This window comes from Corvus moneduloides, chromosome 1, assembly GCF_009650955.1.
Source record: "Corvus moneduloides isolate bCorMon1 chromosome 1, bCorMon1.pri, whole genome shotgun sequence".
NCBI classification, from domain to species: Eukaryota; Metazoa; Chordata; class Aves; order Passeriformes; family Corvidae; genus Corvus; species Corvus moneduloides.
Genome location: NC_045476.1, coordinates 54,485,670 through 54,495,763, shown reverse-complemented (window position 1 = coordinate 54,495,763; position 10,094 = coordinate 54,485,670).

The window sequence follows — 10,094 nt, the reverse complement described above, 5'->3', positions numbered from 1 at the left end:
GCGCGGCCCCGAGCGCGGCCCCGAGCGCGGCCCCGGCGCGGCCCCGGCGCGGCGGAGCTCTCCAAGGTGCCGGGCCGGCGATGGGTGCGCGGCTCCGCGCCCCTAAGGGCTGCGCCTCCGCCGGGAAAGTCGACCTTGTCCGCTCGCCTCCTGCGCTCTCATTGGAATGACCTCACCGGGATTTTTTCCCCCCCTTCTTGTTTCTCTCCCCCTTCTCTTCCTGGGCTGGGGGGCGGGGGGTAGAGGACAGTGGCGAGCCCAGCCCGTCTATATTTATGTATGATTCTAGACCCAATGCACGGGCAAGGCGCACGGCAGCCCCGCCCCGGGGCACAAGGCACGCCACCTTCCCCGGTCCTCCCCCGGCACGTCGCTCGCACACCTCCGCCGTCCCGCGCCGATCGCGCTGGCGGCGGGACCCGGGAGCCGATGGCAGCCACAGGCGGACGTCTGAAAGGTGACCCTTCTCGGGGGATGGGGGGGAGGTCCGCAGGCCTCCCTCCCCCCAGGTGCTGCTGACAAAATTCAGGAGGAAGCCCGTCTTCCTCTTGTATTAGTAAAAGGGCTGGAGCTTGTTGTGTCTCACCACTGCAAAACTCTGGTCTTCTGCAAACCCTACTGCCAAAATAGGCAATTTCTGTAGCCGTTCCTGACACTGACAATGGCCAGAACTGTGTCAGTCCCAAAGCAAATGAGCAATAAAGCAAAACAGAACAAGAGGTTCAGGGCTGCTACTTAAACCATACTGGATTGCTTGGTACCAGTCTTTATTACTGTGTCTGAGATACAGAGAATGCTGTGCCACTCTGACTACAGTTTTGCAATCCAGATGTGTTGCACAACATGGTAACACACAGACACTCAATGTTGCACCTTGGCTTTCCTAAATGTAGATCACCAACATTTGGATATTTACCTTAACAAGAGGGCAAAAGAACTGCGTAGATAATTATATCCCCCAAATCTATACCAGGATTCAAAAATATTGGCATCCTGCATGATTTAATTATTTCCTCTATATACACGCTATTTTTTTATTCTAACAAAAACTTATATAGAATCTTTCCTTTTATCAATTCGTAGCCTGTATATAAATCTTACACTCAGATGTCAGAATCCAGAATGTCAGTCTAGACTTGTCCAGTATTTCATGGTGCAATTTGGAAGCAAGACCATAAGATTAGCAAGCTCTGACTGAATATTTTTCTCTGGACTTCACAACCTGTCTTGTGTTTTGAGAGTAGGTATTATATACACTTGAGAAGACTGGATCCACCACTGCAGTCCAGAGTTTAGTTCTCATTTGTGGAAATCCTCAATAGTTAATTGTGGTTAGTGGAGTTAGACTGGCATCAAAGTCTGTCACCTTATGGTGTATGTTTTTTAGGTATCCAAGGGTAAGAGTAAGTGGTCCTAAGATAGGATCTTATGCTTTCTAGTTTAGAACTTTATCTGTTTCATATTTTCACACACTTTTCCCACTTCACAGAAGCAGAACAGTTGACTACGTCCAAAGGAAAGCTGTGTTATAGTTAAAGCTGAATTGCCCCCTTTTCATGTCTTATGTTTTAAATGGTACGTGGCATCTCTTATCATTAAAAATCAAGGCACAGCATAAAAGTTCCTAAGCTACTATATTTATGTAGGAGGATGGAGAAAGCACAGATTTTCAAGTACCCACATGGGTGTAGGAAGGTGTTTCTGCAATGACAGTATCCTTATTATGTCAGATTGTTATAAACTCTAAAGTGTGCTAAGGTGCAATGCTTTTGGCACTCAGAGTATATTTTACCAGGTCTATAAAATCCAGTGGTGATAAGAGGAGAATTGCATAATGACAGATATAATTAATATATTTAATGCTTGCAGCCAGATAGAGAGCCTGTCACATCAGAATAGAGCTCATGTGACAGAAATAAGATTTCCATAAACAGCTTGTTTTATGTAACATTTCCACTTCAGTCATAATAAGCTGTCAGAAAGATGGGGGGAAAGAGACCTTGTGAAAAGTGTGCCCTAGATGGAGATCATTTCATGCAACAGTTAATAAAACAGAGATGTAAAACTGGAGTCCAACATCAGGAGAGCAAGTGTTCTGGGTACCTGCTTTCTAATCAGCAGGCTACAGAGAGGTGAAGGGCTAAGCAAGACCTCAGCCACAGTTAATAAGACTGCTCAGGAGGAGCTGTCTGAGTTATCTCTGTTTTGCACCCTTTCCAATAAAGACAGGAAGGAAATGTAAAGTTCTAATCACTACCTTTTTTAAAATTAAAAGATACAGTCTTTGTCCATGTAATCGCTTGTGTTTACTTGTACTGTGGTGCTGCATCATCATTATGTGCTGATCTAGGCAATTAACTTTACTTACGGGACTATTCATGCATACATTTTAGCACATGCTTACATCTTTGCAACATTAAGTTATTTAACTGCTTGCTGTCTCAACTGCTTGCTGGCTGGTTTTAAAATGTTTTCTGTATTTGTGATTCCAGTAACAAAAAGATTATGATGAAATATGAAGGAAAAAAAAGGAAAAAATCCTTCTATGTGCAGGGAAGTTTTCATTATAACTGCATAAAGTTAAATACTAAAATCCCATCTCCAAAGTAAAATTAATTAGAGTCATGAGGGGTTTGGATCTTTTAATTTAAACTGTTGGGTTCATGAACAAAAGACATCAATCTTATTCTTCTTGATTTCTTTGAAGGAAAACTTTTTTCTCTCTTTTTTGTCATTGGAGACTTTAAAAATGGTTCATGGCAAAAAAAATTCTAGTCACACAGCAGGATGAAGGGTAATTGGATGACATAGCACTGGCAATGAAGAAGTAGAAATCAGAGCACAAAGATTCATTTATACTTAGTCCCTTTTACACGTCTCTGATGACCAAGAGACCCTAAGAAGGTTATAGCCTCTCCATTGGAAATTACCAGCTTTATGTAACACTTGAGTATGTATTCATAACTGAATACACTCTGTTCAAGTAGTTCAGTTTATTGATTTCCTAATTTCATATGTCTCGAAAACAATACTGTATAGATTTTCATTATGAATAAGAACTGGGCCTATAGCATTAAATCAGAACTCAGGCCCTTGAATCGAGTTCACCCTAGGAAATTGTGAATAAAGTTGAAACTGTACACATCTTGTGTCTGCTTAGACAATGAGAAATAAGTTGGTGCAGTCCAAGAGGGGAAATACTCCCTAAATATGATGTTCCTAATATGCAGGTATAAGCTAGCAGTTTTGGAGAAATAAACACAATTTTGAGTGATCTTGAAAGCTGGATTACTCTTTTACCTTATGGATTTATTTTCTTGTCAGTACCAAGGCATATCAGTTGTGCTATCTTGGAATATTTGACATAGACTAAATGAATTCTACCAGGACATTCTCTGGGAAATGGAAAAAAGTCAGCCTCAAGGGCAGCTTGCAAATCCTCTTTTTTTCACAAGTACCTTATGCTTTCAACTTTGCAGATTCCATTTTGTTACACTGTTTTGTCACCTGGATCCCTTCAATTAAGTTTGACTGAAGCAAAACCAAGGAAAACCAGTACTCTAACAAACAGCTTTTAAGTGTTTGGAGTGCCGCACTGCCTTGGGTTCTACGAAGAGTTGCCTACTGATTTCATTCTAAAACCAGCTGTATCAACTGCATCCTATCTATAGAAATGTGTGCAAAACAGTCTTTAGCGCATTCCTTCTTTTTTTTCCTTTTTTTTATCTTTTTTCTTTTTTTTTTTTTTTTTTTTGCAGAATCAACTCTTAGTAACTCCCTGGTTTGTTCATACTCTAAATTAATATGTGCTGGTGTTCTAAACTGGGAAGCAAAACCTATGTAAATCTCATACAGCAGAAGATAAGGGACTGTCATTGATTTTGTCTGTTCAAAGTTCAATACCCAGGCAAACTTTCTGCTGAATGCGTAGTTCAGGCCCAATAAAGCTAGGATCTGTGTCACTGAAGTGACTGTTAAGCTTGTTAGGTCAAAACTGGTTTTTTTTGGATCAAGTCATTAAGGCATTGGCTTATAACACGCACAGAAAAATCTGAGGACATAATCTAAAATTACTTGGCACATATTTTCATTCTCACTTCTACTTTGTACAGTTGCAGGAAGTTATTCCACATCTCTATGTACATCTCATAGTTCCACTCCTGAAGCAGTGAAGCTGTGGAGAGATGTTAGAGAAGATCAGCATGAACAGTTGCAGAGGATCAGCATATAGCAGCTCTGCAAAGAAAAAGCCATCGCCATGGACTGCCTTCTTGTACTGTACCCAATAATTATTAAATCTACCAAGACAGTGAGCATTTTGTTCAGACCATTTCTGAAACCTGCCTACAACCATGAAGCAATTGCACTTTTCAGTAATGCACTACCATAGTAGGTGTGAGCATATTAAAGTTCCAGACAGTTCCTAGCTATGCCGCGAGTATCTCACTGACATCTTCTGAACATATCTCATTTTCATCTTGTCCTCTGCAACAAATGGAGTAGTTTTCAAATGACATTTGTGTCATCACTGCTTGCAAGAATCTCCACCAATTTACTCTGCTGTTTGGGAATACTGAAAATAAAAAAGGATTGGGATCTGAAATAAAAAAGGAACATAAATCTTTAATCCAAATAATTTATTCAATGCAATGATGAGGAAAAATACTGACTTAGTTACCTTTTTTTTGTTTTATTATCTCAGTTGGTTAGAGCATGGTGCTAATAACACAAAGGTTGCAGGTTGGATCCCTGTATGGGCCATTCACTTAAGAGTTGGACTTGTGGGTCCCTTTCAACTAAGACTATTCTGTGATTCTGTTATTAACCTTGTATGTTCAAAACAAAGCAAAAGTGAGATAACATCATTCCTGTCTTGCTATATAAACAGAATGTGTAAACAGTCTCTTCAGGATAATAAATTAATGTGTGCTTTGAATTTCATGACTTACATAACTTACCTGACATTCTGCCATCTTTCAGTCTCTGGCCTTCCCTTTTTGGGGTAAGTTTCATATTCCACAGAAACCCATTAAATCGTGATTTAATTAAATTCTTCTGATCTGAAAGCAGTCAAAATATTTTCTTACAATGAGGACTGTAATACAGCATTCTCAAACCTGAAATGCTGTGAAATGGGTGTCTAAGTAATGCCTCAGTATATTGTAGATCTGCCATTGTACTTTAGAACCCTGCAGCACTTTCAAGTAGTAAGGTTAGAAAGTGTCTCAGTAGTATCAGCCCTCATACAGTACAGCACTCAAGTGAGTTCAGAATTCACCTTATGTATAACACATTTCTGAATGAGGGTGAATCTAACACATGTACAGCTAAATATGCACTGAAGGGCTTTGCTGAATCAGTCATTACAGCTTCCATCATGTAGACTCCCAAAGCTCACATTTGTCTAAGTGGGAGCACAGCCTGAGTGAGGGCTAGAACAGACCTGCACATGTTAAGTGCCCTGACGCACCACATAACTCCTGCGTGAAAGGAATTTGTGCTGCTACAGTGACCAGGAATAGTGCTATCCCAGAAACTAGCACTTGAGAACCTCAGGACTAGTATCTGCTCCCATTTTCAGCATCCCATACACTGTAGAAAAAGGCAGAGACAAAGCTCCAGCTGTTGGCTGCTCATACATTTTGGATGAGTCATGAAAGAGATAACAGCTGGTGGGAACCCTGTTAAGAGCCCTAATCTGAAGCCTCTCAGGATAGTTTTGCTGTTGAGTAAGGAGTGTGGTTTTTTTCCTTCACCAGCTCTTTTAATTAGATCAGAATTTGTCTCTCACAGAGTAATTTTTTTCTAGTGATGAGATATATTGTGTTGAAGAAAGTCCTTGACCACGGGGCACCTGAGCTGTTACTTGAGAAGATTTGAAATGAGGTTTTCTTTTGTGGCATTGTTCTTTGCAAAACAATTGTTAAATTTTTTGTGTCAAAGGTACAGTACAGAAAAAAAATCATTAGCAGTCTAAAATAAAAATGAAAGTATTTAGGGACTAAAGTTTAATTATTCACATTCTTTCAATGTTAAGCAAAAATAGGAATTAATGGTTAACAAAAAGATTTCCTTTGAACTGTACATGCCTCCATCATCCCCTGTTCTCTGCCAAACTGTAATAATAATTTTTATTAGAAACACACTTTATGAAGAAAGTGAAGAAAGAGTCCAAAATAGTAAGCTCAGAGGGCACGGAGTTGAAAGAGTGATTTGTCAACATGCCTGGAAATCATAGTTTTTCTTGGACTCTACCCAGCAAATTGTTAGTTACTGTAACACATGATTTTATGGAAGACCTGTAGTCTGACCCAATTCCTTATCTAGTTGGTAAAAATCTTACAACTGAATGAAATGTAAGTTGAATTGCTGTATTATGGCTATTCATTGGTCAACATTTACAAGTAATTTGTACAGCTGAAAAAACACAGGGTATATTGCTAGACTAAAGTCCTGTTACATCCATCTATAAAACTCAGATTATTTTTGGCCAATCATATCTGCAGATTGCTGACAGTTTAGCAGCAGCAGACCTGCTGGAAAAGTTATCCAGTCACATCAGTGTCAGGGAATTAGGGGCTTATGCAGAAATACCCAATGCTAACAGCGTGAAGAAGCCATAGTTACCCCAGCTCTTTCTTTCACTTTATAAAATCACATCTGGACTATATAAGAATATGTGCTACAGATATAAAATTATAAATTAGAATTCTGGCCTTACAGCTCTGAAAAGCAAGCATGTCTGAAACAACCATCCCTGGAGACATCTCTGGGCTGCTGGTTGCCCATGGTGCATTTGGTTCCCACATGTTTTGGTCAGACCAGTTCACACATGTCTGTCAACAATATCAGGTCCCACAGACAATATCTCCCTTCACCTAAGTTCTGACATAATTCACTCCAGGAGAGCTCTGCTCACCCAGGTGAGTACTCTGCACCTGGTGAGACAAGATAGTGTGCTTTGGTTTGCATCTGACTCTTTATGGTCTGTGCTATCATACTGTACTGCTAATCAGCTCTTCAACTCTTTCTAATGAAATGTTAAAAACAACAGCACATCAACAAAATTATATTCCTTAGCTAAACTGCACAATGATTAATTTCATAGCGTTTTATCCTGGGTGAGCAAGAAAAGAATGTATCTCAGCAAAAAACTGCTGAGGAACATATTAATTGCAATTGTTTCAAGATAAAGTACTGAGAGCACAGGAAGGATTACAAATAATGATCTTAAAATTGCATCCATCTGGCAGCAGTTAATGTAGTTGAGCAATCAAAAAGATGTCATACCTTCCCAACCAGCAGAACAGTGAGTTCTAGCTTATAGTAAAGACTGATTTTGTAATAATTTCTAAGGGTTGTATTACAGTAGTATTTTCACTTCTGCTTAGTGCTTTTTAATTCACCTTGAAAAGGTGAACACAGAGCTGGTTTGGTTTCTGATTCAAAGCTCATACCCCAGTATGTGTTCCTGATACATTTTTTGACATTGTCTATTCTCTATGATAATTACAGTAAACTACTCTTAAAACTGCTGATTACTGCATAATAATTTTTGAGGGTTGGTTTTTGCGTGTGTGTGTAGAGAAAATCAAAACATCTTAAAATAAAACAATGGTAACCTAAGAAGTGTGTATTTAAAAGACCTTCACCAATTGTCTCCTGTCTCTGCTGGAAGGGTGCAGGTTATTTTCATGGGACTGGCATTTCCTTTCAGAGCTGGGGCTGAGCTACTCAGAGAGAGAGAGTCAACCAGACCTTCAGTAGGGGAGGAATAGCACTGCCTTAGGTCATCTCAGCCATCTCTAGGACACTTCACTCCCATTTGATTTTTGCATTTCTTTTTCCATTGGGACTGAACAGACTGCCTCTCGTGAAAGCGTGATTTCCCTCAGCTTTGTTCCAAACTTTCTTAGTTTAAACCATACTCGTAGAAGTCACTGATCATGTTTTACATATTTTGACTGTTTTAACTACCATAAAAAAAAAAAAAAGGAAACTATTTTTATGACCTACCAACCATTTGAGGATGTTTCCCTTTTAGTACAGTCAATATGAGACTTTCCTCCCAGGCGTATCAGGAATAATTTTTAACATGTTTGAACTGTATATTTTTCCCAAAAATTAACTCTTGGTCTAAATGAATTGCCTCCTAAACAATATTTTCCTTCTGAAAACTAAATGCTAAATGTACATATAATTAATAAAAATACCTTGAACTTATTTTTAAGATTAAAGTTAAAAAATAAGGTAAATTGTATCATGTCTGTAAGATGCCTACATGAAAAATGGTGACAGTTCAGAAATAGATGCTTTTATGAAAAAAAAATATTTTGAAGAAAGAAAGAGAGGCCACTTCAATATAATAAACAGAAAACATGATTTTCCTCTTGCCATGCTACCTCATCTCCCTCCAATAGCACTCTAGAAATAACAGCATAGATTTCTGCTTACAACATGATATTTTGGAATCGTAAGGAAAAGATAAAATATTATTGAAATAAGTATATTTTAATCAGTTCCTAGCTATTGTGGTCAAATGCAACTCAACATAGGTCAAAAAAATAAATTTCTGTCATTTACAGACTTAAGTAGGCTTCATATTAATCATTGAGTGCATTAATCTATTTTAAATCTGGTGGAGCTGAACCAATGAATTATCACCCAAAAACCTACCCTGCAGAAATAGACATGAATAAAAACATCCTCACCCATATTTAACACCAGAATAATTAAGGTTTCTAAATTTACCAACTCCTACCACACCACATACAACTTTTTATTTGTCAGCTATTTCTCAGAGCTATAGTGCCTTGGGGAAAATTGTCACCCCGGAAGATTGTCCTGTCATTCATAATTCATCTGTGGTTCCACACACTGTAGATATAGGTTACAAACCAAGACAGGGAATTTGAAATATATAGGAAAAAAATCAGGTTTTTTACAGGAGATGTTCTTTTTATATTATATTTGTTTCATCAGTGCTTCAAATTATTTAATAGTCCTCTTTACTGATATAGAAGGAAAATTTTCACAGAGAAGAATATGATTGCCTTGGTTCAAATAATTTAAATATGTCAACCAAATTAATATTACTTGAAATTATACTTGAATTATATTATTTGATCTAAACAAACACTTTACTGAAATCTTCTAGCATGCAAACACAGGTAAATTATTTCTATGTGGCCCTATCTATTTAATATTCATAAAGAAAAAAAACAAATACAAGGGCATCACAACTTGGAAAAAAAACCCCAAACCAGAAAACATTAATCAGATTAAAATCTACAAGGCTAGTGATATACCAAGCCAAATTCCTACTCACATTTAAAGTTAAATAAGAAAAAAAGTCTTATCCAGGTATATTTCCTACTCCCTTATATCACTGTAAATTAGGAATATACAGCTGAAAGTAGTGGGCCATCAGCAGACATAAAAATGAAGGGAAGTGCTTCTGTGACCAGGTACGTAGTTTCTACACCACATGCTCATGTATAACACCTGCATTTCCAGAGCAGCATAAAGAGATTTAAATATGTATTATAATCAGAATATTTGCTTCCCATTAAGCTTGGAGTTTATTAAATAAGAATCTGTTGTTCCCTGAAAATAGCCTTTCCCTTTTGTAAGACAGAAATAATCCTTGTGCTTTTCTTTTTGTCTGATTTGATGTAGAGCATGCCCTTTCTCAGAGGCGGGTTCTTGTTACATGTCAGCACTGTGCCTCACTCCAGTGCCGTTTGTTGTCATGGAAGAAAGCAGTAAGTGTTGTCACTCCAGGTCTGAATCAGTAGGATTTGGCTGTCATGCCAGCCTAAGGCACAGTATTCTGTGGTTATGGACAGACATGGGGACGCTTCAGCCCAGAGCCTGTCAGTAGGAGAGTATCCTCATTAAAGGGAAGGTCCCCAAATGTTTAAGCTTTAAGGTTTCTTTGTGAGATGCTTCAGGATAACCACCTGGGCTCTTGAGGACAGGCCATATCCCTGACTTCCCCTCTTGTTTCAAGAGGATAAAGGTCTTCAATTAACTGGAGAACCACTAAATCAGATTTTCCTTATTTGGAAATAAATGAATGATTTTGGTTTCAA